Source organism: Vicugna pacos, chromosome 13 (assembly GCF_048564905.1).
Source record: "Vicugna pacos chromosome 13, VicPac4, whole genome shotgun sequence".
In the NCBI taxonomy this organism is placed as follows: domain Eukaryota; kingdom Metazoa; phylum Chordata; class Mammalia; order Artiodactyla; family Camelidae; genus Vicugna; species Vicugna pacos.
Window position 1 is genome coordinate 7,806,061 of NC_132999.1, and position 25,705 is coordinate 7,831,765.

The window sequence follows — 25,705 nt, forward strand, 5'->3', positions numbered from 1 at the left end:
ATGTAAGCTGTTGGTGGGAATGCCTAAAAGGACAGAGGTGGCACTCCACCAAGCCACCGAGGATGTTTTCTTAACTGTGTTATGCCTGTTTGCCGGTCCATTTTATTTAATGAGGTCTTTATGAGTGGTAGAATCCAGTATGAGTCTTGCTTTCATTTATAACCTGACAGCAAAATCGTAGGAAGAGTAGCTCACTCTCATTCACCTCAAAGCTAGTATGGTAGCTGTTATTTATCAAAAATAACCCAAGACTTGTATGTACCAAATGGGCTTCAGTTTAGTTTACAAGAATTAGTACATAAAATTCACTTACATGTTTACTTGTTCACTTCTTGATTAGTACCTGCTCCCACCATTCCCCCGTCCGAAGTAAATCTCTCAAGAGCAGGGTCTTAGGTGGTCTCTTCCCAGAACTTTGACCAGAGCCTTCACCAGAGCCTGGGACCAAGGAGGCACTATTTCAGGCACTTAATAGCTATTTTAAATTTCTGAAGAGAGAATAAAGGCAGGGGAAGAAAGAAAGGTAAAAGAGAATAGAACAGAGAAACAGGAGTAAGGAAAGTTGGGCAAAAGAATGAAGAATAGGTACATGGAGAGGAAGTCAACAAACAGAAAAATACTTAGTCTTAAACAGGCAATGGAGAAAACTAGCAGAGTTACTTATGCTCCTTCTTGGAATACCAGCCCTGTGAGATGCTATGAAGCAAAACATATTTAGAGGTTAAATTAGATTGGTAAGACTACATGAACCTCTCCTCAAATACCCACAATGCACATGGACATATTAAAGGCTCCGAGAGGCATTTTAGGGAAAACACACACACATACACACACAAACATCTTGTTAATTTTGTTTTACAAGTATTTCCCAAACTTACTTGAGCATGGGGCTCTTTTTTCTCTGTGTTATTTATTAACAAATTCTGAAAAAGGCTTTAGAAAAGCATAAGGGATGTGGCTACAAAACTGACAAAGAAAACACTGGTGCTGTCAGTATCCTGTGAAGCTAGGCTAGGATGAGAGTCTAGCCTTCCCTTCCTGTGCACCTCGTGCATGGCAAACCAGGGAAGCAACTCTCTGCCTGCTTCTACCTTCTGACCCATCCTTCACCCAGAGAAGGGAAGATGGACTGAATGGCTGAACCTTCCTGAGGCAGGAAAACTGCAAGATAACTAGGAGCAATCATGCACTGAAAATCGGATATGAACGTGCTACCCAGTGTAGCAGAAAAAAATGAACCCATGAGACTTGCCAGTACAGTGAAACCCACTTACTACATCCTTTTAAAGATCAGCCTAATGCTCACACATGCTCAGTGCTTCCTTTCCTCGGCCCTGGGAGAAATATTAGGAAGGTGTTTCACTTTAGTAAGGTTCATGAGTTTATGGCCTTGAGAATGCCCTTGAGAATAAACTCTAGGGACTGAGAGAGAGGCAAAGAAAAGCTGCTTTTAATGGATTTTGTCTCTGTCTCTTTTCCATAAAACTAAAACATTCGAATTACTTAAATTTTCTAAACTCAGTAACTGCCAAAGAGAGATGACTGTTTTCCTTCTTTTATTCTCTTCAGTTAACTAAAAGTCAAATCATGTCAGAGAGTTAGGCAAATATATTTTGGGAGAGATTCCTAAAATATAAATACTCCAAAATGCATACAACTACATTGCCAAATGTTTGACTAACATAAGGGACATATGAATATATGCAAAGGTGAAAAATTACAGGGGGGCATGCTCTTTCTCACCCCTTGAACTTCATATGTGCTTTTCTTTCAACTGGGAACTCTTTGGTCTCAGTTTTGCCTCACTGACAGCCGTTCATCCTTCAGTTCTCAGCTTAACTGACATTTACTTTGGAAAGTGTTTCCTGAGCCACCCCTAGTCTAAAAGAACATGGTCAGGTGCCCTGGCTGTAACTTCCTTTACCAACCTTGGTTATGTATTTAATTGCCCATTTACCACAAGATTATAAACTCCAAGATGAAGACCACATGTATCTCATTCACTGGTTAGTCCTCAGAGTTTAATGAATATCTGGAAGGAAATAGATGCTTAATAAATTGGTTGGTTAATATAGTTTTGGTTTAGCTAGGATGTAACTTACATTTTGACACCCAAAGTTGCACTGGGGGAACTTACATCAGCATGAATATTAATTCCATGTTCATATATATATATATACTAACAGTCATAGTCACTCAAAGAAAATACATTCCTGGAACTGGCTCCAGGGTAATTTAACTAGAATAGCTTAAGAATTGTGGAAATTAGAAATTAAAGAGTTAAGAGATGGTATTTTTGAAGTAATTTTGAGTTTTGCAAGTTCATAGAAATGATTCACTTCATGAAAGCTTTGCTTTTGGTTATAAAGTCAGTTAGATGACTGAGGGGTGTTTCATTGTTTAAGAGGTTTGATATAGCAAAATGTACATGAGTTTCCTCTGAGGTTTTCTACTCACATGATTGTAGAGGTCAAGTACTTCTATGAAAGCCATAGATGAATAAGTAAATAGATGAAATACTTAGGCTATATGCACAAACATACACCTACCCTCCCCCCAGTTGTTTTTCTTGAGACATTCATTTGCATGTATGTTTGCAAGGCTATGTACATGTGTGTGAGAGAGGGATAAAAAGAAAAAGAGAAGAAGAAATAAAGAAAAAGAAAGTAAAGATATAGGAAGAGAAAAAAAATTAAGTTCATAGCCAAATTTTTGTGTTCCTGGTATAAATAAATTAACCAAACAAGAACAAACAGATCTTGGATTGAAGCTAAACTGAAGCCTGTGTGTGCGTATGTATGTGAGTGTGTGTTTTACGTAGGGGTCATTTCTTGGGAGTCTATTGTGTTCACTGGCCTTAATATAAATTGTATCAGGTGTCTATAATCATTGATAACATTCTCCTCTATACAGATAAAATAAATACTAAAGCAATTTGCTGATGACCAAATTTGCTCACACATTACAGAAAGATCAAATGAAATGAAATAGTTTGGAATTTTGAGTGTAATTGGTTGCTACGTGGCAATAAATCTTTCCTAGCCAATCAAGATTATACAAAAAGGTTTCAAAATAGCAAAAAAACAAAACCAAGGATATACAGGGTAGGAATTTTGAAAGCAGGATTAGGCTCATTTGGAATATGGATGATGTTGGGACAGGAGGGGAGCACAAACTCTATGTGGGAGGGAAAAGCATCAAGGGAATAGAGGAGAATACAAATTTTTGAAAGTCAAGTCTCAGAATTCTCAATTTGAGCTCAGTACAAACTCACTTTATTCTAAAAAAAGCTGCTTGAGCATTTGGAGAGGTACAAAGAAGGAACAGAAAGATAGAGGAGCTCACGATGAGCTATAAATCTTGATGTTTAAATTGAGTGGGGGGAGTTAAGACAGTAGCGTACCGTACTTGTTTCAAAAAAACGTGACAAATGGTGTTTCCATTCGTGAAAGTCATTTACAATTGGCCATTAATAAAGGGATTGGGAGAAGAGGAGCCTTTTGCAGAAGTTCTAAAATTTCAGTCTTCAGATTTAGCCTATTTCATTTAATTCCATTTAACAGCTTAGAGTTGATGTTATTCAAATATGTATAAGGTCTCAAATGGAAAACATTTTGGTAATTTGCATGGTTATTTTCAAGACTGCAAAATCTAATCGTCACAGACAATAGAACCAGACTGTAGGCAATGGAAATAAGGGACAGAAATGACTGATATAAATCAGCCCTGGAGAAGTTACGTTTCTCCCAAGATAACCCAAATCAGTGCAACGTCCTTGCTCACAAAGTTGATGTTCACAGAAGCAGCTAGAGAAACGTCAAGTCCTGCCTGGGGCCATGGTCTCTTCACCATACGCTCTCCCTATGGTGCTGTCCTTCCACAGTAAGAAATAAACCTTTTCATTTTGATGAAGAAGAGTCTCAACTTGTTTTATTACTTGGGGCTTAGTTTAAACTCCTTTTCCTTTAAGTGTCTTTGGGATGACTTGTTAGATTGCTTGCTCTCTTGATATCCTGGAGATCCACTGGGTACTGTGATTATTATAATTGTGGGCCGTAACTGTCTTGTTTTGGGGCCATCTGTTCTTCTCACTTGAATAATGTAGTTTGTCATTGGGTACACGTAGATCACCGACAGGATAGTTTTCTCTCTTTCTGACCTGACAAACACCAAGCACATTTAGAATTCAGCCTTGTAATTAAGCAGGACCGAATCTCCACAGGCAGGGCTGATACAAAACTATCTGCAGCCCGGGGGAGGCCTCTCTGTGTTGACCTTGGATGGCAGGCACTACAGCATCTGAAGGAATTGCTGCCCCTGCGCTGTCCTCGTCTGCGACCCCAAATCATACACAAGGGTTATGCGGTTAGTGGGACACTGGGCACTAAATTTGGAGTGACAAGACCGGAGGCTCAGTTTCATCTGTAAAATTTCCTATCTTGGAGGCTGAAATGAGATTATATGCAAGTGCTTCGTTACGTACTCTAAGGAAGAACATATCGGTGATAAAAATGAACACACATTAATTCTTTCTCAGAGTATGCGGGTGTATGTTTGTACGCTTGCCCTCTGGGTTGTGGTTTATAACAGCGATACTTTTTCATTGTTTCCCCCTCTTTCCTGCATCAGAGAACCTAGAGCTCTCCAACGCCAACCACACATGGCCCGGCTGATCCTAATAAGCTATGCTCTCTGTGTGCTGCCGTGGCTGCCACTGCCCTCTCGGCCTTGAGAGACATGATCTGACTGATCACCTGGACCCTCACAAGAGGGTCCCCTCCGTAGGCACTAACAGTCCAGGACTGCCCTAATTTTAGCAATGAACGCGTTTCATCCCCAAATGCCTTTGTCCTGGGCTTCACTGCTTCTCAGTTCTTGGTACTCACCCAGGAAAACTTAACACTGTGATGCGGCTGCTTGCAGTTAGTACTGTTGCTTGTCACTCTAATAGTTTGTTTTGACCTTAACCATTTATTTGATTCTGTTGGAATGCAACTTGTGCTTACCTCTGTGTTACGCTCTAACCCAAAGTTTTCAAGCTGTATCTCACTGAACTCCCACGGTCCACAGAGAGTTTTGCATGCAAAGTTGAACACAGGGCTCTCCAGCTCTCCTCCCACATTTTCAACCAAAATAATTGCTCCACATTCTGTTTAAGACATTGGGTTCTCTGCAAGATTGACCAGTGAATAGATGAAACATAGCCCTCCCAAGTTACTAACTTTATTTAGACTTCAATAAATAAGCCATGCCACAATTAAGAAAAGGGGAGGAGGAGGAATAGCTTTTGATAGAATAGACTTTGCTTTTCTCTTTTCTTTTGCTGGGGGTAAAAAATACTGCTAGTAGTAGCAGACTACCAACTAGTAGTCAAATGTTGATAAGTACAATATATTTTCCCTAACTGTCCTTTCTTTCTGAGCATGCTTTCCATTCTCTGATAGCACAGACTATCATGTAATAGTCCACATATGAGCACTGCCCAGAATGTTGGGGGTTGATTACAGGATGCAACTGTGAAATACAAGAAAACAATTTAAAAAGACTGGAGTTTCAAAATTTTCCTTTGTATGTCAGACATGTATGCTATCCTGCAGGTCAGCCTGGGCATTGGCGTATAGACTTGATGCTATTATAGGTTGATTTAGTTATAAAAAAGATTTATTGAATAGACATGCATCCACAGTTTTGAGAAAACATGTAATTATGTGTTATAATGCACATATCATCACACACACATATATCATCTTTGGAAAGAATCCAACCTTGAGCTAGAAACTGTAAGCAAAGGAGCACAAAGTGCTGAGGTTAAAGAACATGGCTCACTGCGACTGGCGAGAATCTAGGTGAGGTTTGGAGAGAGAAGCTAAATATTTCAGGCCACAGGAAAATTATTTTAATAAAACTTTAAAGACATAGGAATAGCCATTTGAAGCATGAAAGAGCAAGAGAGACCGAGTGTTATCTTTGATTCTGTTCATTTTTCCACCCATTCATTAACCTCCTACCATCATGTGCTAGAATATTAAATGAACTCTCGTCACTTTACCACCAATGAGTCCTGCACTTTCTCATCCTCTTGGTTTCTGTCTATGGTGGTCATTTCATTTTTAATCTCTCAAACTTACTATTTCTTTTTTTTAATTAAAAATTTCAAAAACTGTATATTGAGAGATACTGGCTTGAAACAGAAAAAGAGGTAAGTCTTATTTATATGTGTGGATTCTAGATTAAAATCAAAATTTAGGAAAGGTGCCTTGTTGATGCTCTCAGCCTCTTTAGTCCAGTCACCCAGGCACTCTCTTTTCTCAGAGCATCACTTCTTCAACTGTTCCTTCTTCCCTTTTCTCTCAGTCATGTGTGTGTGTGTGTGTGCATGTGTGTGCGTGTGCGTGTGTGTGTGTATTCCCCCCAACCCTTGGAGAGGGGCGTTCTAATGTTCACTAAAGTGTTATACGGCTCTTTCCTTCCAGAACAGAAACGTAGGCAGGACAATGAGGAATAATTTCTGAAATATGAGAGGGTCACTGTTGTCACATATTTGTGGAATGATGAGGACACATCCGAGGGAATCTGTGAAGGACATTATTAACTAGGAAGAGATAGGCCACATTCCTGGATGAATCTAGAATATTTCTGTGGCTTTCCTGGTGCTGCATTCTGTTAGTTTTTAAATGTTCTCTTTCATCTATTTTTGCTTTCCTAGCAAACCTGAGGAGTAGTCCTGTGCAGAAATAAAATGGCCTTTGTCAGTTTATGGTTCCACAAGGACATGGGGGAAAGGGCTGTGTGTGAATGTGCTAATATGATTCTAAGTGCTTTCAAACTGCTCTGTTTAATTCTCTCTGTGGCATGTAATTCCTGAGGGACATGCACCAAATTGATAAGCTCAGTGCTAAAGTGAGCTGCCTCACCCAGTCTCCAGGGTCCTCTGACTGAAGCGTCAAAATACAATTGTGCACCAGCGGTATTGCTGTCCTGTAGAAGAAACACTTCAGCACACTACTGACATCACAAGCAAATTAAAAGACTCACTAAAGTTAATATTCTCATATTATAACAACATCTCCTATAAATTATTAAAGCCCACACAATTTATTACCCATGTTGGGGGGGGGGAAGCGAGTTGAATCATGAGCCATGCTACTTAATGATTTATTTTTTTGGTCTTCAGTGTGTTGAGGTTTATAAATCATCCTGCTCAACTCTACCCTGCACCAAGGAGAAAGCAGTTGCTAGTCGTGCCCTTCTCCCACCAGTGATCACCTACGCACACGGTGGAGCACACTCATCATTTCAGCTTCTATCAGCAGCCTCTGTGTTTCAGACTGGCTGTTCCTTTTCATTACTATAATGCTTAAGCACAGCATTGAATGGATATGATTTAAAGCTTCAGATGACAGATCTAAGCCTTTTCAGAAATAAATATTAACCTCATTATTTAGGCAGGGAGGCCAAGCTGACTTGTATTCTGTCTCTAGGCTTCCAAGTAAATCAAGATTTACTTAGAAATCTTGTGCTGTGAAGTGTGGTCCACCAGCCTCACCACTAGTCTCTCCTGATTATATTTCATGTTTTTAAACAAATAAATCTATTTTATTCTACTCTGAGTGGTATGTTTTTCTCTAGCTTTGCCATTGACTTGGGCAAGTCATTCAAATTCTGAAACTGTTCCCTAATCTATTCAACGAGTGTATTATATTAAATAATCTCTAAATTCTCTTCCAGATGTAAAATTCTGGTAGTCATTGCATATAACTGCAAATCAGGCTGTGATTTCCACTGCTGGTTGAGTTCCTGAGAGCCCTGTGAATATCTGCCTAGGGCGTCTCCCTGCCTGTGCCCTAAATAAGCTCTGAGACGCCTGGGGTCTATGCTGGGTCTATCCCCCTTCTTGTTTGTGAAAGAAATACTAAGTGAAAAGAACAATAAGAATTATAAGTTAGAGGTGGGTTAGAACCGCTGAGAATCTTTTGAGAAATGGTGGGCAAATGTTGTAAAAAGTCTAAAAATGCCTCTGGGGTTAGTTTATAATTCAAGGTCTTTGGTGACCATTTGGTCTGACTTCTTTGCTTGTTTACCCATGAACTTTAATGAGGAGCCTCTAGTTTTGGTACATTCCCATCCCAGGCTGAGAGTTCCCTGGTGTACAAACACTGATCTGTGCTCCAGAAGAGTCACTAGCATGTCAGATTTTGCAAATAGTGTCACGTTATATCACTCTCCTAAAGTCAGCAGTAAAATAAACACTCAAATGTAAACTAAAGTGACATGTAAATACAAGTTGTAATACAGTTTCTCTTGTAAAGGCAATTTGATACATGTACTTCTTAGGAATTAAAATAACAGACATCAATAATGCATTGACTACACATTTAATTTGCTTTGCAGAAGTAAACAAACATGCCTGTACTTTTTATACAGTCACAAAACTTGGGAAATGTAGTTTGAACTTTTAAAATATATTACTTTAAGGACATCACTTAAGCTTTACTCAGTTTTCTCATCTGAAAAATGGAGACAGTAATCCTTAGATCTTTCATAGGGCTCATTTGTGACTAAAAAGAGATAATGCATTTGTGAAAGTTCATTTTTAAACAATAAGTCTGTATAGGAGAAAAATTATTGTTTTGATTTTAATTACTATGAATAATGACTAAACCAAATGGAACTGTCCATTTCTAATCTAAGTATAAAGGTAGAGTTCCACTCATCTACTATGAACACCCTTCTCATAATATTTATACATTCCTTCCCCTGTTTGAAGAGATTGTGCAGTACCTTCTAACTCTAAGAAACTGTACCATATTACAGACATCTTAGAACACAGAGTGGCCAAAGCTGATAGTTTTTTGCAACTTATATTTTGATTAAATTTGGCAAGCATTTACTGGGCTCCAACTATGTGCTAGGTCCCTGTTCACACAGTCAGATGGATGAGTATATTAAGGATTTACTACACACAGGAAAATGATTCTCCTGTGTAGGTATCTTTTTCCCAACCGTTTGAGTGTTGGGAGGTGGTAAGGATGGAGTATACTTTTGAAAGTTAAGTTCAGGCATTTGGTGCCTAAGATCTTTGTACAATCAGACATTCGACTTATTGCAGAGGTTGTAGGATAATGCCCCATTGCAGAACAAAGGCTTCTGAAAGCTTTGCTAAAATGTAAGGTCCACTCTGCTGATTAGATAGAATCACTGAACCTTATGCTACCCGATGTATACAATGGAATCCATAAGCACCCTCCTAAGAGGGGAGGCATTTAGATGAGATCTTTAAGACTTAGGTATTGTGTACCATGAATGAACATGAAAGGCTGGTTGGCATAAATAGCCATTCATTCTGTCAACAACATTAATTGAAAACTCAGAGATGCATAAAGCCCCATTTTCATTTATAGAGTAAGCCAAAAGAATACCTTCACATCTGTATGCAAATATTTCGCAACCACGAAAACTGACTACTTCTGATAACTGAATGATGCTGATGTGGAGAGACTGTCAAGTGGTGACACGCATACATTGGCTGTGACTTTTCCACATAATGTTTGCCTAACCATTTGCGTGTCATAATTTTCTGCAATATACATGTCCTTTTAATGTGTTATGGTACTTTTAAGTACTAAAATTCATTCCAGTGTCCTTGGCAAAATGCCTCCAATTAGACTGAAAACCTTGGCAACGCATTTTGGCAGGGTATTAGTATGTAAAGGATCATGTGTTGATATTTCTTTGCATGCTATAAAAGCTGCAGGTTTTAAATAATTTCATTATATGTATAGGGTGAATAAATCCTCAGTTGCTGTTAAGACCTTCTCAAAGAACACTTTCTGTGTTTTAGTAAATTCTCTCTTCTCTACTCTCCCTCCTGACCTACTCTTTGACCACAAATAATGCCATCCATTTTACAATATCAGGCAATCTATCAGACAGTCAAGGGCCCAGTTCCCTTCCTGGCCCTGCCTAGACTAGCGGTATGGCTTGGGGCTGATAAGTCACCTAACGTTGCGGAGCGTGGTTAGCAGACTCTGTCCTGCCCCGCCATGTTCCCTCGGCATTCACCTCTGCACCCGAACGCTGCTTACTGTGAACACCTGCGACACTGGGACTGAGTGCTTTCTTTCTGGTCTCAATAATATGCTGTTTACAGATAAAACAAGGTGGAAATACCCTGGAGTGGTTACCTCTGGAGACCAACTTTAACCAAAGATGGATACGGAATTGGTGGAGAAATACCCCAGCTTCTCTGTCCCTTGGTTGGGCTCAAACTGAGTTGTGTTCCACACCATCTTTCAGAGTTTTCCAGCAGGGCTGAGCTTCTGTTGCCAAATTGGAAACTGTCTTGAAAAATCACTTTTTACTGGCTTTCTCCCATTCCCTGTCTCATTTTTCACTCCCTGTCAGTGTTTCCTGGGATGAGCTTCCAAATAAATTACTTGCACTTGAATCCTTGTCTTAGGGTAAGCTTCTGGGGGGGAACCCAATCAAAGCAGTTACTTTCTCATGTGTAAAATGAAAACAATAATATCTGCCTACCTATCCACGTGGTTATTGTGAAGATCAAATGAGATAATACAGGTACAAGTGTTTTGAAAATTGTGAAACATTAAATAAATTCACATATTTTAATTATTGTTATTGCTGTTGCTATTGTGTTTTTCAAACTTAAAGCTTATGAAATATCTGCAAATATGATTCTTACCTATGAGCTAAGGATAAAAATATCTGAAAGTGATAATGTAAGATAGGACGTTATTGACAAAAGGTAGAGAATTAGCACCACAAGATGAAGAGAACTTTTCAACTACTGCTATAATGCCACCCAACACCCACATAACCCTCTCCCCAAAACAACAGATGTTAAAGACAAAGGATTAGAAAAGAGACAACTGGCTTTCTCTGTTGTCATTTACACTTCTAGGGAAGAATATCTTTCCATCTTTTCTTTGTTTGGAAGGTGTCTTTTCACTATATTATAAATTTAGAGGGCACGGACTGAACTTAAATCTTTATTTTGTAGAGTGCTTTTAAAAATCAATCATGTTATTCAAATATTCAGAAAGATAAGGCAAAACCAACTTACTGCCCATAAACAGGTGGAGGACAGACAGAAGGAAGAATTTAAGTAGCAGCATTTTAACATAGTAGTGTCTGTTCACCAGCCAAAAGGCAAGTTGAATATTGAGGCAGAGAACTAAAGACCTATTTAACCTTGTGTCTTACCTCCCAAACAAAAGCACACATGTGTGAAATGTTTCAGGGAAAAAAAATTGTCAAGCCAGAGGTTTTTGTTGCTTGATATACTTTTACCACCTTCCTCAGAAAACTGTCTAGAAAAAAAGTAAAATCTATGCATTCTGGAAGCAAAAAGGGGCAAAAGATGAAAACTCAGATAAAGAACTATGGTTGGTAGTACATGCAATGTCCTAAAGAGACATGAAAGCAAATGCCAAAGCAATACATTCATATTGTTCATGTAATTATATCTTGCCGACTCAACGAGTTTTATTAACTGAATGAAGAGCTGAGCACTTCACTTCGGTTTTTGTCACACAGTAATTTTCTTAGATATTAATTGATCGTGACCACATTTGCCCCAGAACTGAATACACCACAGCACAAATTTAGTTTTAGCATGTGGTTGACTGCCATGTTGAAATTACGATCTTTGTGACTGCTAACAATTTTACTGAAATTTAGCAAACTCATAGCACTTACAGGGGTACTACTGCCCAGAGTGAGGTCTGTCATTAGAGTCACAACTTAGGCCCCGTCAAAATACTCTTGAGATGTTAGAAGAGGCATATTGCTCGACATCTTATGGCTCTCTAAATGCCTCTACTCCCATTTTTCCTGGGAGTTTACAGTTAAGAATTTTCCTTTATATTTGTTCCCACAGAGGCTGTTGTCTGTCTTCATTCACATACTGACTGACTCTCTTTGTGATCCTTGGTTCTTGAAAAGTTCTTATGGCATTTCTCACTTTTAAACCACATTTGGGCAGTCATTTTTTTCCTGCTCCCACAATACATAGCTGATGCTGCTAGTACAGCACTTGTCATCCTGGATTATAGATAATTGCCAAAGTGGCTGTCGCCTGCATTAGACTACGAGTCCCCTGAAGGCAGTCACCACCATTTCATTTTTGCATTCTTAGCACCTGTCACAGTCTCTGGCATCTAGTCGCTGCTCAAAAAGTGTTTGGTGACTGAATCAAATAGACACAATGCAGTATATTGATATTTAATGTGTTTGCTGGTTCCTTATAGTCTACTTAAGTCCTATTAAAATAATTAGGCTTTTTTAAAGAATGAGTTTTTAAAACCAGAAAGGCATAATCATATTTGGGTTGAAAAAATTTAGTTTCCCAGTTTAATTATCTTTGAAAAACCTTTTGCTTTTCAATAGCTTATTGATTTTAAATATTTTTTTTTCTTAAGAGCTGAATTTCAAAAGATTTCTCATTTTTTAAAACAGATTTTTTTTTATTGACACAATGTGTCAATTTCTGGTGTACAGCACAATGCCCCAGTCATGCAATATACAACATATATTCATTTTCATATTCTTTTTCATGAAAGGTTATTATAAGATACTGAATATAGTTCCCTGTGTTATACAGAAGAAATTTTTTAAATCTATTTTTATATACAGTGGCTAACATTTGCAAACTCAAACTCCCAAATTTATCCCTTCCCATTCCTTCCCTCCTCCCCGCAACCGCAAACATAGGTTGTTTACTATGCCTGTGAGTCTGTTTTCGTTTTCATTAGTGTCCTCTTTTACCTCTTTTTTCAGATCACGCATATGAGTGATCTCATAGGTTGTTTACTATGCCTGTGAGTCTGTTTTCGTTTTCATTAGTGTCCTCTTTTACCTCTTTTTTCAGATCACGCATATGAGTGATCTCATACGGTATTTTTCTTTCTCTTTCTGGCTTACTTCACTTAGAATGGTAATCTCTAGGTCCATCCATGTTGCTGTAAATGGCATTATTTTATTCTTCTTTATTTAAGACAGATTTTTACATTTCCAAGGAAAAGACAGAATAGGTGAGACCAATCTTTTTACCTGATGAGTATGAAAATCCTACTCCTTTGTGATTTGTTCAATTCAAAACACTAACTTTAACTAGGAAAAGGAACTGAATTCATGTTTTTAAAAATCCCAACTGTTGAAAAGTTCTGTAATATAATCTAAAATAAATACACCAACTTAACTTTTCCTTATAAAATGGAAACGGGTAGGTTTAAAAACCATCTGCAAAATAAATATTTATGGAGCAAAATGACAACGTGACTTATCCAAAGCATTGGCATACATTTTCTTAGTTAATGTTTGATGAAGCACTTCCACTTACAATTCTTCTGTGAACTAAAGAACAGTTTCATTAACTATTTTTGAAAGATAATGAGGCCATGATCCCTTTCCAGATGTTTCACTTGTCAAATAATTGTGCTCTTTCTTCCAAATCTCCCTAGTTGCTTGGTTCCTATTTCCTTGTTTATTGAGCAGTGATTTATAAAGATGAAGAGAAGAAGTAGAAATGCTAGACAGATTATGAGGACCAGATATATTTCATGTGGATCCAAGGTGAAAAAATCTTGCTATCTGAGCATTATTGTAAATTCAAAAGTATTTTTATGAATCTAAAAGTTGGAAACTTGTAATCTCCTGAAGCATTGTGCATAAATATACAATAAACAATATTCTTTATGTGTTTCTATATACATAGTTGCAAATCTATGTATGGAAATCTGCAGAATATTTTCAAACTCTCTAAAGGTTCTTTTTTATGGTTGGCCAAGCCAACAAAATTAAAGTATAATTTTACCTTACCAAAGATTGAAGGCTCTTGAAGTTTTATTACTAAAGGATAATTATCTTAGATGTGGATAGAGAAAAAATTGTTTTCATGGTTTTGCTTAGAAGCATAAGTACACTTCCAACTATTTCTCTACAGAAGGGACGCAAGCATATGGCTCTTTGCAGAATTTCCCATAGGATCTCGGAAGGAGACTTGGATTTTTACTTGAGAGCAGACTAGCCTAAAGTCTGTTTTCGAGCATTCTGAGGTGCAGGACTAACAGGAAATAAGAGTCTGTAACACACAGCACAAATAAAGGTGCATTAAATAGTGTGCATGTAAATATAACAGCAGATAAGTCAGCAATCACAACAAACGTAATGTCAACAACAATAATAAAGCTAAAAATTACTAGATGTGTACTATGTAGCAGGCACTGTTGTAAATACTTTCGTGTGTAGTTCAGTTCCTCCCACAATGACTACATGAGGCAAATGGTAGTATTAGCTCAGTTTTACACAGAGAAAGCTGAGGCACAAAGTTTTCAGTAACCTGCTGAAGTTCACGCAGCTGATATGGGATAGAGCAGGGGGGAAGATTGCTATTGTACTATATTACACTGAGCACAAGATGATACGAGAATGTGGAGCTACTTGTTTTGCATCTTGGTATTGCCCATGTTTCCTTTAATTGCTCCCCAAACTGTCATTCAATTTCATCCACTTTGTGTTGGTTCCAGTTATGACAAATGGGATAAAGAAAGTGATAATCAGCAAAACCAAAAAAGTATATAATAAAAATTAACAGTAATTATTTGGCATCCTTTTAGGCATCATAAATATTCTTTGCATTTTAATCACCCCATTTCTACCCCTTAGAAATTAATGAAAATGCTTTCAGACTACTAAGAAAAGCTTAATTGGGGTAAAAGGGCTGCCGCAAGGGAAGAACAGGGAAGGACCCCTCCCCTAACTGCTATGAGGGGTACTCACTCCCAGTTCACAGCTGCCCTCTTCTCCTGAGAAGGGAAGCTGCTTTGCTTGGAATGTTCCCCTACCAGCGCTGCCAGCAGCCAATGGTTAACTGATATATAAAGAGAATGAAAGGTCACCCTTCCAGGCTCCCTTGCTCCAAGGGTGGATTGAACTCTGGTGCTCCAGAGCTTCCCTTGGGACAAGGCTCTCATAGTTTTCAGCTGAACACACATTCTTGCTTAACTTCTTCCCTTGCCCTCTCCTCACTTCCATTTCTCCTGAGAGCACACCCTCAGTAAATCACTTTTATAAGAATCTTTTTCTTAGGTTCTGTTTTTAGGAAACCCAGGCTAAGATGGATGGTCCTGGAAGTGGGCCTAGGAAGCAGAGTCTGAGATGAGATTCTGGAGGTAGATGGCAATGAGATTCCACGTCACTGATGGTAGGTATGGTATTGCCAGTTCCTGGCAATTCTGAAGCAGTGTGATTATTAAGATCAGAGGTCAGCAAACTATGACCTGTGGGCCAAATCCAGCTCATTGCTTTTTGTTCATGAAGTTTTATTGGAGTACCGTCATTTACGCATTGAAGAGCACAGCTGAGTCTTTCGAGACAGATACTATATGGCCTGCGAAGCTTAAAATATTTACTCTTAGGTCCTTTCCAGAAAACGTTTGCCAACTCCAGGCTAAAATGTTCACACACGGGTTGAGATACTGGTAGGAGGGGATACCACAGATAATGAAGTATCTCCAGCTTTGAGAAGTAGAGGAAATTGGAACTATAAGAACTACGGATTTGAATGACTGTTACTAAGTATCATCCACACACTGAAAAGAGAAAAACACATACTCTATTAGTTACTACTGCTGTGTAACAAATGATCACAGATTTAGCAGCTTAAAACAACACACAGTTATTATCTCCTTGTTTCTATGGGTCAGGAATTCAGGGATGGCTTACTCGGTCTTCTGCTAAAGGATCTTTTAAAAGGCTATAATCAAGGTGTTATCCAGGGCTGGGGTTGTACCTGAGGCTTGACTGGGAAAGAATCCACTTTCAAGCTCATGTGATTGTTGACAGGATTCAGTTCCTTGTGACCAGCTGGCTGAAGGCTGTTCTCAGTTCCTGGACACATAGGCCTCTCCAATAAGGCAGATTACTTCATCAAAGCCAGCAAGAGAGGGATTCTGCTAGCAAGAATGAAGTCACAACCTTATGTAGCTTAATCATGAAAATGACACTGCATCACCTTTATCATGTTCTGTTGGTTAAAAGCAAGTCAAAAGGCCAGCCCGTACTCAAGAAAGTGTATGATACAATGGTGTAAATGCTAGGAGGCTGGGCTCATTGGGAACCTTCTCACAGCCTATCTGCCACACAGGCTCAGATCTATTATTCAGAATTTAAAGCAAACTGTGGGAGTCAGAAAGACTCATTAGCAGCATTTAAAGAGACACTCATCTCTTGTAGCTAGAGGGCAAACAGATTTGAAGATTAGGCTCACATCATAATTGTAAAAGTGGCAGAACTTTAAAGAAGGCTAAATTTTCACTTAGGCAAGTCTCCTAGGCCACAGTCAGTCCCTGGAAGAAAAAGAGTAGGATCCTGAGATTTGAGATAGGAACATCTGGGTAGTTGAGAACCTTAAATCTGCGTATGCTCCCAAACACTTCTGACTTGCAGCAGTGCCTAGTAAGCCCCTTCCCTCTTACTGAAGAAGAGAGCCTCCTTCTTGAAGACTACAAAGTCTCAGATGAGGCAGATTCATCACAAGACAGTCCTCAGAATCTGTCTGTACTTCCCGTCATGGGACTCAGACTGATAATTTGGAACTGTATCTTGGCATATGCTACCCAGGAAAGTAATGGTCTTCCAAGGAAGGAGATGAGTTTATATACTAAGGAGTACCAGGCGTTGCCTGATACGTGTCCAAAGAGTATGCCTAGGGGTGGCCTCTGAGGGTTCTGGATCAACGTGGGAGAATATAAGCAATATGAACTGTTTGCCAATATAGTGTTACTCTCTAGCGAGAGAATTTAACACCCTAGCAAGGTCCTGGCTGATAGGTCTAATATAAGACTGGGATAGCTCTTGGATGCTTGGAAAAAGTGACGGCCCACATGAAACGAAGCAGCGCTCCCAGCACGTAGTAACAGACTGTGCAGGCAGGAAAAACAGACTAAAAAATGGGCATGCAAAAATGGGCTGATTAATACTGAGCAACCCATTTCTGAGAATGTGCCTCAGCAAGGTCAGAAAAACTTCTGTTTATTAGTGTGATGAGGAATCTGCTGATAAGGGGGATTCCAACAGTGGAGAAGTATAGCCCTTCCCAGGCCAAGGATAGTGGAGACCCAGTTACAGGACTGGTGTCCACTATAGCAGTGGGGATGGTAGAATTCCAGGTTAGCGGAGGGTACAGGGAAGCACTGAACTGTCAGAAGAAAAGTGGGTACAATCACCGTAAAGGGAAGCCAGGTTGGAATGGCTGTCCTGCAGGTGGGGAGGGGGGGCTCTTCTAAAGTATCTATGGGAGTGGTTACCTTGTTTAAGAGCAAGACAGATGGGCAGCCAACAAAGGTATTGTTTAATATATAATCAAAGGAGATTTAAAAAAAGATGAGCAAGACTGAGATCAGGTAACTGACTAGAAATTTTAAAATCTCTTGCTCTGTCTTCAGACATGCTCCAGTTCTCAGAGCCAGAACCCACTGACTGAAAGAGATGCTGAGTCCCCATGAGAAAGAAACTGCAACATTATAACAAGTGTGACTCTAGAGGCCTTCCCAAAAAGGACAAGGGCTATTTACTCAGGAAACTACACACTGGGCAAAGGAGATACTCAGATCTTTCTGGGACTTAGATATAAGGCATGATTTGATGCTGTAGCACTATCATGAGCTCTCTGTTGGCATGGGGATTTATAAGTGGCAGGAAGTAAATGGAGGAATCCTGATCCAGATTTATTTCATGGTAGATCTACTGGGTCCACACATTCATCCAGTGGTCATTTACCTAGTCCTTGAATGTACAATTGATTATACTTTGAGAAATTGATAGAATTCTATCATTGTTTTCTTCACTGGCTATCGTATTAGCAAAAGCCAAGTGGAAGTCCTATCTTTTCTGCAAAAATCAGTGGTCACACCCTGAGGAAAATTGCACCGGTTAGTACCATTCTCAGAGATTTAAAGGATGCGGGGGTGAGGTTCTCCATCGTATCGCCATATAAATCATCAGTCTAAATGATACACAAACTAGATGGATCGTGCTGGATGACAGTGGACTATTGCCAGTTTAACCAAGTTGTGGTTTCAATAGCTACTGCCATGCTGTGTTTGATATATGCACTAGGGCAAGTTACCTGCGTACAAGGTTATAGTTATTACTCTGGCAAATATGTTTTTTTCAATACCTATCAGGAAGGAAGATCAGAAGCAGTTTACATTCATGTGGATAAACAACAGTGGTCATGCTCTTTTCTCAGTGCTATGTTAATTCTGCAGCTCAGGCAAAACACAGTCTGAAAGGACTGGGACTGTCTGGATATCCTGCAGAACATCATATTTGTGCACTACACGGATAGCATCATGTTAATTGGACCAAGGAACTCACTTTATGACAAAGGACGTATGTCAATGGGCACATGACCCTGGGGTTCACCGGTCCTACCACACTCTACACAACTAAGGCACCAGCTTAGAGATGATGCTCTGTGAGCATGGGTACCTGCCATCTTTCAGGGCATTGTATTCACTTTTAACCATGGATATATGGTACTCTGTCCCCCAAAGGTAGGATACATGAGTTCAGGAATCAAACGGTGGATGTCAGACAGACTCCATTCACCATCACTTCCAGTGATCCATCCCTGTAACTTTAGCTTTTTGAATCTAGAGGTCCTTGGTCCAATGAAGGGAAGCTTCCATCAGGGGACATCGCAAGAGTCTCAGTAAATGTAAAGTTATTGCCAGATTACTTTGGGCTCCTGTGCCACTGGACTAGCTGGCACAAACAAGTTTCTATATTGGGAGGGAAACTGACCTTACTATTGATGAAGCGGCAGCAATAATGCCACATATAGGAGGCAGGGAGTAATGTGTTTGTCTCTCAGGTGATCTTTGGGACATATTTTGGTATTCCCATGTCTTGTTTAACTGCAATGGGCAAGGACAGCAACCACAACCTGATAAGGGCATGGCAAGCGGGCGCTCAGGGCACCTTAGAGATGCTAATTTGGCTTACCCCTCCAGGCAATCCACTTAGACCTGCAGAAGTACTAACCTATAAAAAAGAGCATCTGGAAGAGTGATGGAGGGGGGAGATGATGACTATGTTACGGCCTTGGGACAAACTGCAGCAGGAGAAGCTGTAGTTGGTTCTATCTCTTCTCTTACGCATTAGCTTAGAAAACATTACACTATACTAAACTATTATACTAATCAGAATCCTGAAGCAGCTGGGCCTGGAAAGAGAAAACTTAATGTACGAAGCGAGTGAGTGTGAGCAGTGCAAAGGGTAGACTGGTGTGTCACTGGCGTCACTCCCATCCACCGGCTGCTGTGAATGTTTGGCTGCTGATAGCTCATGGCTGCATCCTTCTCAAAGATTTGCCCTCAGTTTAATAGTGCCAAGTCAGCTGAAAATTATTCTCTCTGGAAATAAGAGGTGTTAATCCGGTGGTACAATTTATGCTCCAGAGTTTCCCAAGGGACCAGGGTAAGGTAAAGCTAGTTTTCATCCAAGCCTACATCCTTCTTGGCTGTCTTCTGCCTATTCAGTTCCTCTTATTCCCCTTCTCCTAAGAGCACTCCCTTAATAAATTATTTTCAGATGAATTTCATACTTGTGTCCTACTTCCTGGAATTCTGACTTATGACACCATCTTCTACTACTGGAAAAATCTTTTATCCACCCATCACCCTGACCCAAACCTGATAGTGTGCACATGAAAAGTTGCATAGATTGAGGTTGCCAATTGAAAAAAAAATTACCTCCTAAAATCTCTCCTTAATTCATTACTATAGCCAAGGCACCCATTCATTTTCAATTCTCTACTTTGCTATCAGTGATGTTCATTATCCTATTCTTGTTACTGTCCAAACCTTCCTCTATACTGGGGCCAACTATCTTTTAAAACAATTCTAATCATGTTAGTCCTCTGCTTACATATTTTGGTGACTTTCCACAGTTTCCTGGATGAAGTCTCAACTGTTTAGCATAATATACGAGGCTTTGGCCTATAGCTTGGAACTGAATTCTAGTAGACTCTTTCCTCTACATACAGCTTGTATACCATGTGCTGCAGGCAGACTCAACAACTTATTCCCTGAATAAGACATGCTTGGGTTTGAATCCACGCTACTCCTTCTGCCTGGGAGGGCCCGTCCCTCTTCTTCTGCTTGTGAATACCTGCTTATACCTTAAGACAGAGTTTACTTGTCACCTTTCCTGTGAAATTGTTATTGACCAACCCAGCACTTCTTTCCAAAGTCCAGGAAGAATGAATAACTTCCTTCTCTGTGCTTTTATAGCATAGTACATGCCTGTGTCACATTGCTTGTCATACTTGTTTGGTGATTGCTTATTAACATGTTTTCCTCCCTCACACAAATTTGAATTTTTCAAGGATCATGTGAATTGCTTTTGTATCTGTAAATATGACCATGTGGCTTAGCATAGTACTCTTAAAAATATGTATATATTTATTAAAATATATACCTTTATGTATGAAAATATATATTAAAATAAATACTTTTTAAAAGAATACTATTCTAAGCCATGTGATAATTATTATCACACAGAATTTTATATGTATATATTGAATGAAGAACTTGGCTTTTTCCAGACAGCTTCTCAGCCCAACAAATTAGTCTATTCTATTCTAGACCCTGCTTTCAATCCTTTTCCTCTCATTAGAAATTTGGAAACTGAAGAGAATCTTTGGACAATGGTCTGTTCACCTAAATCAAATGACTGTCCACACCTTCAGTCTATTGTTACATGAGTTTATATAACTTTACTCCCTATGAATTATAACAGTTCATGCTTCCTGTGATTTGTAACAAACAGGGACTAAGAAATAAACTTTCAAGTGGCAATCGCAAGCCTAAAATTTAGCTAGGAGATCTAAAATGCAAGCCTATATTTTGTCTTTCCTTGAAGGTGGGAAGAAGGGAGCCAGGGAGAACTGAGAGGAGAGTGTTTTAAAAGTAGTCAACTACCACCTCCTTTATAACTTCTCTGCATTGTAGTCACTCTGGAGGCTAGTTTAACTGGCTAGGATTTCTGATTCTTCTAGACTTTCATATAAGCAGGAAGTGATGCTAAGATTTCAGTTTTTCTTAAAAAAAATTTTCTTTATGTTTTTGAGGGGCTGGGTTGTGGATATAGCCTTAGAAAGTTCAAATAAATATTCTTAAGAAAAATCCCCAGTGTATTATTAGAAATTGTATTAGATCTTAGAATAAATCTGAAGGTTAAATGATAATAAAAGGCTTTTCATTATAGGAAACGCAATGGTTAATGTGGCATAAAGCCTGGTTATGAGAATTTGACCTGATAATATTCATTCTTTTCCTCCAGCCACATTCTCAGCCTCTCCTGCAGCTCCCTCTGACTTCAAAGGAAACTTTGCATGAAGAGGGAGGGCGTACAATAGAAAGAGAAGTCTGATTATCCCCCTGTTTGGAAATGAGTAAAGATTATAGATACGTTTTCTTCTCTCTGTGCTTTGGACTATATAATGTCAATTATGTCAAGCAAAACCCCCTACCCAGGCTAATGCACAGATTTGGATTACACCAAGAGTGCATAAAAACTGGAAACAAGATATTAATAATTATCCATAATAGTGTGACATAATGGAATACATGTTTATTTTCATTGGCTTCAGCTGGTACAATAAAAAAAGTAAATTAGTTTAGAGATTTAAATTTTATATTTATTATACTCTGACCTTTTTTGCTCTTCCCTTACCACTTTATATTATGAATGAGGTAATTAAAAGGAGCCTACTTCTTTCCTCTTTTACTACAGCACATGTTTGCCTCTTTAAATGTGCCTGCGTTTGTGAATGTGTGTGTGTGAGTACACTGGTTATTTTAACCAATGTTTGAAAATAAAGTGGTAATGCTAAAGGCCAAAGGAATGAATTAGTCTGACTTGGTAATTAAAAGATCATATATGAAGTATTAACCAGGCATCACTGTTAGACTTTTCACTCTCAACCTAAAATGAAAAGGCACACATAATAATCCCACATCACCTCTGCAAATGATGTCAGGAAATGTTTTCTCAGAGTCAGCTACTGGTCAAGACTTACATCAAGTTAAACAAAATAACGAAGGATCAAGGAATCTGGAAGGGCCAAAAGTTCGAACAGGAGACCTTTAGCCCTTCTGCCTGCAATGCATAATAATACTTCCTGTTTGTATGATAGGTGCTTACCAGTCCCTGAAAGCAAAAGCCTTTATAACTTCCATGTTTGGGACTAAGTGCTCTGGTCCCATTCTTCCTGTTTAGGATAATTTTCTACAAATGAATCATCACAATTTGAACTATCCAACGAAAATGGCACCACCATCACCACCACCAGCACAAGCCCCAGTGGACCAGTCGACTTAAAGGTGTATCTCACTAAGCTTCTAGAGTATTTGGGATTGTCCAAACTACAAAAGAACTGCATTAACTATGAAGGAATTTTGTCAAGGGTTGGCTTGCTGTTTAAATGTCTTTAATAGAGACTCCATTTCCCTTATGAGAATTCAGACAGACCATACAATTTTTTTATTAGCCAATCAAAGCTGGTAGTAATGACAAAGCTATAGATTTGACTTCAAAAATGCTTTAGTTTGAGCTGTTTTTGCTCAAAAATATAGAAGATTGTAGATAAATAACATGAAGATATTTTTGTCATTACTAAAACTGTTAAGAAGTGCATAAAATATAAAGAAGTTTTTTTATGAATTGAATGATTTAGTAAGCCCTCAGCTTTAGCGGTTTGTTCTGGCCAGCTTTTAGGCTTGAATTACCAATGTCGCCAGAAAACAAAGCAAGGAACCTGAATTCAAAACTTTCAGTCAGGTAACTCCATAGTTTATACGTGGCAATGAATGATATTTCCTCAGGAAAATCTTGAAAATAACCAATGTTGCACATTTTATTAATCCATGTTTAACTTGAAGCCTAGAGACTAGCGCCCCTCTCCTCATGTCTTCAAAATTTCTATTACCAACTGTACTATGTTGAAGTTTACATGACAGGCCATTTCAACACTTTTGTTTAGTTAGATGGAAGTGCATCACTTTTAAAGAAAAGCCCTATTGCCAAAAAATATAAACAGCTCTAACTTTGATTAATATAAATATTTAAAAACCAGAACATTCTGTTACATCTTACAAAAACAATTCTGATGTAGCTGATGGGAAAGAAAAAGCGCTTTCATACATTAGACGAATCCAACAAAATACAGCTGCAGAGCAAAATTTTAAGTAAATGTGAATTGTTTGTCTTTTCACAAGGCTACAGTGTTTACTTAAATGGAGTTATTTTAGAACACTTTACATTTCATTAGTAAAAACAGAAGTTTTCTTTTTCATTTATTTCTGAAATATTTGATTTAAATTTCAAAGTCCTCTAATTAAAAAACACCATTAAACTTATTCCTCCTGCTCAGTTTAGGGTTTTGCTAATAAGCCACTGGACAAGAGATGTGTGAAACGAATAGATGAAGAAAAACGTTGACAGCAAAAGCGAGGTCTGGAGGGTGAAGTTAGTTTATTAGGCCCCGTTAGTCACGAATGGCCCTGCAGCACATATAAAAGCAAATCCTTCTACCTTAGAAGATTAATTCTGAAAGAGGCACTCTTGGGTCAAAGTATACATAAGCGTGTGCCTAATCTCAGAGAAATCAGGCTATTTTCTCACAGCAATTAAGCAGAGGTCTGGGGTTTCACCCACAGTGTATTTAAACACAGGATACAATTAAACCCCAAAGTATTAATATCTTTGCTCTGCAAAATTGCCCAGGAAATAGATTTTGTCCTCTTTCAAATGAAAAGCAAGGCAAATTAAGAGAATAACTTGATTCTTAGCTAAGTTGCTTGAAATAAGAGCATAGTATTTTCTTATAATTGCAAATGTCTTACGGACCTAAAGACAGTTCTTAATTTACAATAGGGTAAAAGTTATATGCTTTCCAGCTCCTTTAAATTTAAATAACAAATCTTAGAAGTTTGCATGAAAATGTATTATTTTAAATCGTAATTACATTTCTTATTCAGCTTACGTTAAAAATCAATTCCTTAAAAACACTGAAGAACTCACTGTTTATCACAAACAAAATGCCACAACTGGGAAGCTTTGCAACTTATGTAAAGAGTAAAGTAAATGTAAATCCTAAGCAATCGCGTATTCAGAGGGGTTGCTTTCTGGACAGACTTTTCTTGAAATTATTTTATTAATATATCCATCTCAAGTCAAAATCTAATCTTCTAGAGAAAATTACTGCCAGCTTAAAACACTGCTTCAAAAATGCTAAATATGAAAACAACAATAACTTTTATTTCTGTGCACCAGTTCCCTAAAGGCAAATTTTTTCATACTAAAGGAATTGTATTAAACTACCACCTTTATTCAGATCTTGGGGGAAAAAAAAAACCCTTCTGTATTAAAAAAAAAATGCCCATATTACTGTTGTTACTTTTCTTTTGTCCACATAAGAGATTAACACTTCATTTTATTGCCAAGCCAAATTATTTTTGGCTTGGGATGGGGAAAGTAGTAGGAGGGAAGTTGGTCTCGGAATAAGAAAAGATAGAAATAAATAGTTTTTCATTTATATAGCTGAATAAATAGTTATCTCATTCCTATAAGAGTTTCTAGCAAGATAGTTTTGGCATACAATTCAGTGAGAAATCTTATAACTCATGACACATGGGCATGTTCTTGGATAATAATGAAACTGAAAGAATGAAGCAAAATAGAACGAATCAGATGTGGGATGGTATGCACGTGTGTACTAACACGTTTTCTTTCCTAAAGCTGCACTGTTGCCTTTAGGAGGAGCTGAGTACTAAACCACATTATGAATGGTTTGGGGCACTTTTTGATGTGTGCTGGGCTATGTGAGAAAGAGTGCAATGTGGATTGTTTTACTAGGACCAATGACTTTAATAGTACTTCTTGCTGACATCACTGGCAAATTGGTCTACTGTAACCTTTAAAAATGCAACATATCCCAAAATGAGTTACTTATTAAACAAATGTTCTTTTTTGAGTGCAACTGACCTTTAAATGATTATTTCTCAGCACTTGCAACAAAGAGAATCTCACCTATCACCTTTACACTTTTGATGCTACAGTGAGTAGATCCATAACCTTTTCACAACACTTAACATGCCACACAACATGGAATTACAAACGCTAATGAGCACTCTTTCTTTTAAGACTAAGTCCTATTACTTTATTAAATTGTTACAGTACACAGAAGCCATGGAAAAGTATAACAATAAATCACTATTTTGATCAATCTGCAACCACTTTGGAAAATATAACGCCAAAGCACCAGAGAGTAATTTACTGCTAATGACAGTTTCTCTTAAAGTTTTCTACCTTCAACTTCCAAAGAGGGTGTGTGTATGTATGGGGGGTGAGCTGAGGGATGTGATTTAAATAGTTGTATTTGATTAGAAAAACATTGTCTTTAAGTTCAGGAACTTATACAAAATTTGTAGGCAATCTGAACTAAACCTACATGAAACTAGCACCCTACCCCTCTTCACTAACTGGAAGGAAGGCTTTTGAAACTCCAGCAGTATTGATGGAATGTACACATATATCCTATAATGTTACAGATTTCAAGATTGTGCTATAGTACAAAAAAAAAATGGAAAGCACGAACAAAACAAAACAAAAAGAT

At 38.4% G+C, this 25,705-nt stretch overlaps 1 protein-coding gene across 1 annotated transcript in view; it reads right to left on the reverse strand.

Annotated features, from left to right (window-relative positions):
- Positions 1-25,705, reverse strand: part of ADGRL2 (adhesion G protein-coupled receptor L2) — a 461,330-nt gene that overhangs the window by 319,043 nt on the left and 116,582 nt on the right. The window lies entirely within an intron of this gene.